Raw genomic sequence first — 8098 nt, forward strand, 5'->3', positions numbered from 1 at the left:
GCAGAAATATACCGAGCCTTGGAGAAGTGTAAACGAGGAGCCAAACACTTCGAAGGCTGCAATTTGTTACTTCAACACTGGCTCATGAAGCATCTCCAAAGGGGTAAATACCGACAAGAGATTCAGCGAAGGGATTGGGATGATCATATCGCTTTCCATCATCTGAGGCGAATGAATTACATGCCCAATATGTTTGCTCGGCCAGAAGATGTCAAAGGATAGGTAGAGCTATTTGACAATCTAACTGAGGACCAGGTACAATGGATGCTCGAGTGGTTTCCTACCGAGGAATTCATCGCCCGATCCAGAGATGCACCTTTCCTGATATTGATCGGCCTGAGAGGAACATACCCTTACGTCCCTCTCCGAGTTATGAGGTAAGCTGGTAGGAAGCAGGTTATACCTAGGGTCGACAAGATGAGTCATTTCCGAGATGACTTCCAGAAAAAGGATAGTCCTTATAAGTGTCAAGCTCAGCATATGTGGCACTACAAGATCGTCATGGGGAGAGTTACCATTGAGCCAGACAGATACCATGCTGGCTGCGCTCCCTACTATTCAGGCTGGTTGGAAGATAATCACGATGGTCTGGGCGAGCCAAGGTTTGCCAGGGGCCACAGGATCATAGATGAAAGGGCCGAGGCACAGGTCAAATACAACCAATTACGCAAGAGGATCCGGAAGTGCGAAAGCGAGCACCGTGAGATACAAGAAGCCAACCAGAAATTGATTGAGGAATGGAAGGATATGGCTGTTAGTTCCAACAAGTGACTGGGATACCTGGAGCGAGGCATAGTTGAATTAGAAAGAAAGTTTCTCAAGAGGGTCGAAGACTGCCAAAATGCTGAAAGAAATGAAGGCGGACATCTAGCCAGAGCCTACCTATTGCTGGGACTTCGCGAGTTGGGAAAGCTGTTCGACAGAGCCAAGGATGCCGAACCTGGGGAAGGTCCTTCAGGGACCAAGTAGATATGAGTTTATCTTTTCGCCTTATAAAATGTAATAAGGCCAATGGCCATTAGTGATTTTTATTTCCTGTTTGTTTAGTGTCGATTTGGGATTTGTCTTATTTTCTATCAATAAAATGAGGTATTTAGCATTCTGAGTTCTCCAAATTAATTTGTCGCTAGGCCTACCTCGGGCACAAAGAGGTCCCCAAATTAGGACACGTCTTACATTCTGCACTATGTTTTTAAATTTCGCAACTCTTTTTATAATCCTCACTAACTTGGTTACCTTTTTGTTTTACTTTTTGTTTATTATTCCCCCTCCCTAAAGGTTAGTTCGTGCACTCTGGAAACATCATCTTATTCCACGAGATACAAGGGCCCTCCACACACTCCTCCTCTTAGTTCTGTCAAAACAAGAACAAAGTGAAAATGGAAGATTTGAACAACGCCAGAAAAGAGAACTCAATTGAACGGGTAGAGGTCACTCATGGTCACGGTACTCAGGTTTCCAAAGAAAATGCATCCCAACTCGAACAAAAGCTGCTGAAATTCCAAGAAGACCTTGATCAGGTTCGGAATCTGGCAAATCTGTCATTTTCCCTCACCACTCCAGATATCAATTTCCCAAATGCTCAGAACCCTACACCTCCACAAAATATCCCAAAGCAATAAAACCGTCCTGTTCCACACCACCACTGCAACACCTGCCATACCTCTAACAACACCCCGTTGCTCATCCCAGAACTCCACAAACGACCACTTTTGCACCTACCATAACACCCCCATCTACATGGAGACCATGCCATACTCCACCCAACCCATCTCAAGCACACCAGAGTCTGATGATAAAGACTTGCTCACCAGGAACCTGGCTGAAGAACTTAAGAAATTGACTAGCCAGATTCAAGGCATTGAAGGGAATAAGGGAATTGAAGGACTAAACTACGAAGATCTTTGCATATAGCCTGATGTCGAATTGCCCGAGGGGTACAAACCTCCGAAGTTCGAAATGTTTGATGGTACAGGGGATCCAAGAGTACATTTGAGAACGTATTGTGACAAGCTGGTTGGGGTAGGAAAAGACGAAAGAATTCTCATGAAGCTTTTCATGAGAAGCTTGAAAGGAGATGCGTTCTCCTGGTACATTAGCCAAGATCCGAAGAAGTGGTCGAACTGGGTAGGCATGGCGTCCGACTTTATGGATAGGTTCAGGTTCAACATAGAGAATGCGCCAGATGTGTTTTATATTCAAAATCTAAAGAGAAGCCTACAGAAACATTCCGCGAGTATGCTACTCACTGGAGGTCCGAAGCTGCTAAGGTCAGACCTGCCTTAGAGGAGGAACAAATGAACAAATTCTTCATCCGCGCTTAGGACCCGCAGTATTATGAAAGGTTAATAATGATTGAGAGCCACAAATTTTTTGACATTATCAAGCTGGGTGAAAGGATTGAAGAAGGCATCAAAAGCGGTATGGTTACAAACTGCGAGGCCTTACAAGCTACAAATAAGACCTTACAGTCTGGTGGTGTGTCCAAGAAAAGGGACATGGGGGCCATAATAGTTGCACAGAGAACCAAATCTCCTATAAAATACCAAACTTACCCAATACCTCCACTCACATATCAACCAACTCCGAACTACCAAGCACCATCACCCGCATACCAAGCTCCACCACCTACTTATCAATCACCTCCGCCTCCTACATACCAGCCCACTTCGCCCAGATATTCCTAGCCCGCACATGTCTACCAAACCTACAATACTCAACCATCCCACTATCAACCACCTTCTACATGCCAAAATTTCCCTAAACCTCGACCAAATTTTGATCGCAGACCCCCAATACAATATACAGCCATTGCTGAACCTATTGACCAATTGTACGAAAGACTCAAAGCTGCTGGTTATGTCACCCCCATCCCTGATGCAACCCCTAAGAACCCCTTTTAGTGGGTTAACCTGAACAAATCCTGTGCATACCATTCCGGCATGAAGGGGCACACCATCGATGAATGTCGTTCTTTGAAAGATAAGATCTAGTCTTTGATCGATAACAAGATTATTATGGCAAAAGAACCCGCTCCGAATGTACGCAATAACCCCCTGCCAGACCATAAGGATGGAGGTGTTTACATGATTGAAATAAATGATGATTGGGATCCCGAGGGATCAATCGGGTTGATCACAGAAGGTGATGACCCAAAGAAGCCAATAGTTACTCTTAATCCGATTGTAGTCCAGATTCAGCCCCTCTAGGGACACTGAGGTAAATATGTCTGTGCCATTTTAGTTTGAAGCAATGTTATCTGCAAAGACATCAGCGCCAATTGAGGTTGAATTCGTGTCTCCAGCAAATACACCCACACCGTTTAAAGTTGCGGTTTTGCCACCCAAGGCCCATGCTCCGTTTGGATTAAAGATAGCCACGCTGATCCCAGTGGCAATGTCGACCATGACGCCTTTCCATACGAAGGCTATCCCATGGGACTATACAACCAAGGCAAGGAGGAAAGGGAAGGTTAGGTTTGAAGAAACTATTGCGACACAGGGTATAACGAGAACGAGTAGAGTTTATACCCCTGAACACTTAGCTGAGTCAAGCAAGCAGGCCTCTAATCGGCCACCCATCATCAAACCTGGGCCGGATGATCTTTGGAGAAAGATACAGGCCAAGGAATACTCGGTCATCGACCAGTTGAACAAAACACTGACGCAAATTTCCATCCTTGCTTTGCTACAAAATTCTGAGGCACATAAGAATGCCTTGTTGAGAGTGTTGAGTGAAACATGCATACCAAGCAACATCACTGGCGGAGAAATGGCTAACATGGTAGGACAGGTATTGGAAAGTCATAAAATTACTTTTCATGAGGATGAGCTGCCACCTGAAGGGTTGGGTCACAACAAGGCGTTGCACATCACCGTGCAATGCGAAGACTATTTTATCACCAGAATCCTGATCGATGGAGGGTCTAGTCTCAACATTTGTCTGCTGGTAATACTCAATAAGTTGGGTAAGGGGCTACATGAAATAAAGGACGGAGCTATCAATGTGAAAGCTTTCGACGGCTCCCAAAGGTCCACCATTGGGGAGATTAGTCTGTGTTTGCAAATGGGGCCAACTTGGTTCGATGTTGAATTCCAAGTGATAGACGTACCGGCATCTTACAATCTGCTATTGGGACGTCCATGGATTTATGCTGCTGGGGCCATAGCATCAACACTACATCAGGCGGTAAAGTTTAAATGGAATCAGCAGGAGGTGATCATTCACGGCGACGGTAGTAACCCTATATATAGTCGCCAGACCATTCCGTCAATCGAAGTAAGAAGGAAGCTAGGTGGAGAGACTTACCATCACATCGAACGGGTAAATGTTGTTGACAAAGACAAATGGTGGGATAACAAGATCGAGAGTATACTAAATTGGAGTGGGTACGAACCTGGCAAGGGGCTTGGCAAGAACCTCCAAGGAATCACTAAGCCCATAAAACTCAAGAAACACGGCACCACTTTCGGTCTAGGATATAAGTACACCTGGGAAGAATTCAACAACTGGTCACCACTATGGTGTGGTCCTTACTATCTGTTGGAGCATCCAATACCACATTTGGAGCAACTTTCCAACCGGATGATATTATTTATGGGTCAGAGGAAGAAGAAGCACTGGCAGCGGTGAAAAACTTGTTCTTAGAAGATAATGACATGGACTGTTGTGTTGTTCTCGAGGGGGGGGAGGAAGGCCCTTCCATACAAGCTGTAAGCAGAGGGGCACGCCTCAATAACTGGACTATCAGGACAACCAGAGCCCCACGAGCCTCTGGGTAGCAAGGCTAAAACAAGCACTGTTTTATTTACTAAAAGATTTTTTATTTTTTCGCATATTTTCAATTCCCACAATAAGATCCCCAATGTCCAAAACAGTTATGTAATTTATCAAAGCATTTTAACTTTTCTCATGATTCGACGCTCATTATTATTTTTCTCTCATTACTTTACTTATACAACATTACTATTACTTATCTTGATGAACCAATGACTGTGACATGCAACGAGACAATGCAACAAACGGACATTGATTCAGAGGAAGATGACATACCAAAGGATTGTTAAAGAAGTTGAGAATTTTGAAAATAAACCCAAGTCCAACTTGGACGATACCGAGGTTGTTAACCTGGGAGATGCAGAAAATGTCAAAAAAACACAAATCAGCGTCCACTTATCACCATTAGAAAAGAAGGAATACACAGATTTTCAAAGAGAATATAAGGACATATTCGCTTGGTCGTATAATGACATAACTGGTTTAAGTACGTCTATTTTGGCTCACAAGCTGCCAACCAATCCAACATGTTCCCAGAGTCCAGAATGAGTTCGACGATGCATTGGCTACCCTTTCATCTATGATACAACATCCGGACAAAAACTTCATTGATCCCATTCCAATAAAGATCCATGATCAGCCAGCTTATTGTGCCTATGTCGAAGAAGAAGCAGACGGAAAGCCCTGGTTTTCATGATATCAAGGAATATTTGGCAAAAGGCGAATACACAGAACTTGCAAATCCTACTCAAGAATGCACACTTCGGAGGTTGTCCAATAACTTTTTTCACAGCGGAGGAATCTTGTATAGGAGGACTCCTGATTTGGGGTTACTAAGGTGTGTCGACGCAAAAGAAGCATCCAGACTACTAGAGGAAATTCACGTTGGGACCTGCGGTCCACATATGAACGATTTTGTCTTAGCAAAGAAGATACTCCGAGCTGTTTACTTTTGGATGACTATGGAAACGGACTGCATCCAGTATGTCCGAAAATGCCACCACTGTCAGATATATGCAGACATGATAAAGGTACCTCCAAATGAGCTCAATGCAACAAGCTCACCATGGTCGTTCACCGCCTGGGGAATCGAAGTCATTGGACCAATTGAGCCTGCCGCTTCCAACGGGCACAGATTTATCCTGGTAGCAATCAACTATTTCACCAAATGGGTCGAAGCAGCATCTTACAGAGCAGTAACCAAGAAAGTCATGGTGGACTTTGTCCGCGACCGCATTGTGTGTCAATTCGGTATTACTAAGTCAATCATTACTGATAATGGCTTCAATCTCAATAGTGACTTGATGAAAGCTATATGTGAAACTTTCAAGATCAGACACAAAAATTCTACAGCCTACAGGACTCAGATGAATGGAGTCGTAGAAGCCGCGAACAAGAATATCAAGAAGATATTGAGGAAAATGATAGAGAAGCATAAGCAGTGGCACAAGAAGTTATCATTTGCTTTATTAGGATATCGCACCACAGTCCGCACATCAACCGGAGCAACCCCCTATATGCTGGTTTACGGTACAGAGGCAGTCATTGCCGCTGAGGTAGAAATTCCTTCCCTAAGGATCATACAGGAAGCTGAGCTCGACAACGCAGAGTGGGTGAAAAGTCATTATGAGCAACTAGCCCTTATAAACGGGAAGAGAATGAATGCAGTTTGCCATAGTCAACTCTATTAGAACAGAATGTCCAGAGCCTTCAACAAAAGAGTCAAGCTAAGACAATTCACACTGGGGAAGCTGGTGTTAAAGAAAAATTTTCCGCATCAAGATGAAGCCGAAAAGAAATTCTCTCCCAAACGGAAGGGTCCATACATGGTTCACCGGGTTCTGACAGGAAGAGCCCTCATACTTGCAAAAATGGACAGAGAAGTCTGGCCAAAGCCCTTCAACTCAGATGCAGTCAAGCATTACTATGTGTCATCTTTATGCTTTCCTATATGATGTAAATTGAACTACGCCTAACCTGATTCCCGTTTAAGAGGGGATACATAGGCATCCCTATAGGCTTGATTCCCATTTAAGAGGGGATACGTAGGCAGCCCTATAGGTTCGGTCACAATTTAATAAAATTTCCATTCCCCCTGCAATCGGAAACTAGGGCAGAATTTTGAGGAGGACCCTCAAAATTCCGAAGTGATTTCAGCCAATCGTCGCAAGCAACGGTCAGAAGCATCAACCCATTAACTGGGGCAGAATTTTGAGGAGGACCCTCAAAATTCCATAGCAAAAGAGGTTGCAATGTCCTGAACCACATCACAGTCATCGGTTCATCTAAAAGTGTTTCTTAATTGTATACTTATAACGTATTTTTTACAAAGTCATGCATGTTTATTACTAAAATTGTCTTGTTTAGCAACGCTACCCCAATGATACATACAGTATCACCAGATCAAAGTTGAGCAGGTCAAGCAGAGCCAGCGGGGATACGAACTAACCTTCCCCCTTTACAAAACTCAAAATTCTTTTTTGGATGCAGGCACTGGGATTACGAAAGCATCAGACATACTATACACTCACAAGACAAACATTGTTCAGAAATATAACTCTCAGAACTATCGCACTTACCAACATTTGTTATCCACACACGCCAGTAATATTCTGTATGTCACAATGTCCCCAGCAGTCACCATATTGCAACCTACTATCAGCTAAGAAAACTCTATTACTGATTGCCCTTTTATTTCTTGCATAAGGCTACCATTCTGCCTTCTGAGACTAAACGTTGTCTCCATCTACATTTCTACATTACATAAGGCTACTATTCTGCCTTCCGAGGTTAAGCTCTACCTCCATCTGCATCTGCATGGCTGAAATATCACCACCCTATCTGCATCTGCCTCTACATTTGCATGGCTGAAAGATCGCCATCTCATCTACATTTGTATGGCTGAAAGATCGCCGCCTTATCTACATTTGCACGACTGAAAGATCGCCACCTCATCTACATTTGCACGGCTGAAAGATCGCCACCTCATCTACATTTGCATGGCTGAAAGATTTCCACCTCATCTATATTTGCATGGCTGAAAGATTGCCACCTCATCTACATTTGCACGGTTGAAAGATCGCCACCTCATCTACATTTGCATGGCTGAAAGATTGGCACCTTATCCACATTTGAGCGGTTGAAAGATCGCCACCTTATATCCATTTGCATGGCTGAAAGATCTCCACCTACTGCATTGCATGGGCTGAAAGATCTCCAAACCATCTGAAGGCGTCATTGTTCGGAGGCACCATTTTCATAGCCCGAGAACGCCATGTCATGGCCTGAGGACCCCCTTTTAATCTTTTGCATATCATTATTC

This window comes from Nicotiana tabacum, chromosome 16, assembly GCF_000715075.1.
Source record: "Nicotiana tabacum cultivar K326 chromosome 16, ASM71507v2, whole genome shotgun sequence".
NCBI classification, from domain to species: domain Eukaryota; kingdom Viridiplantae; phylum Streptophyta; class Magnoliopsida; order Solanales; family Solanaceae; genus Nicotiana; species Nicotiana tabacum.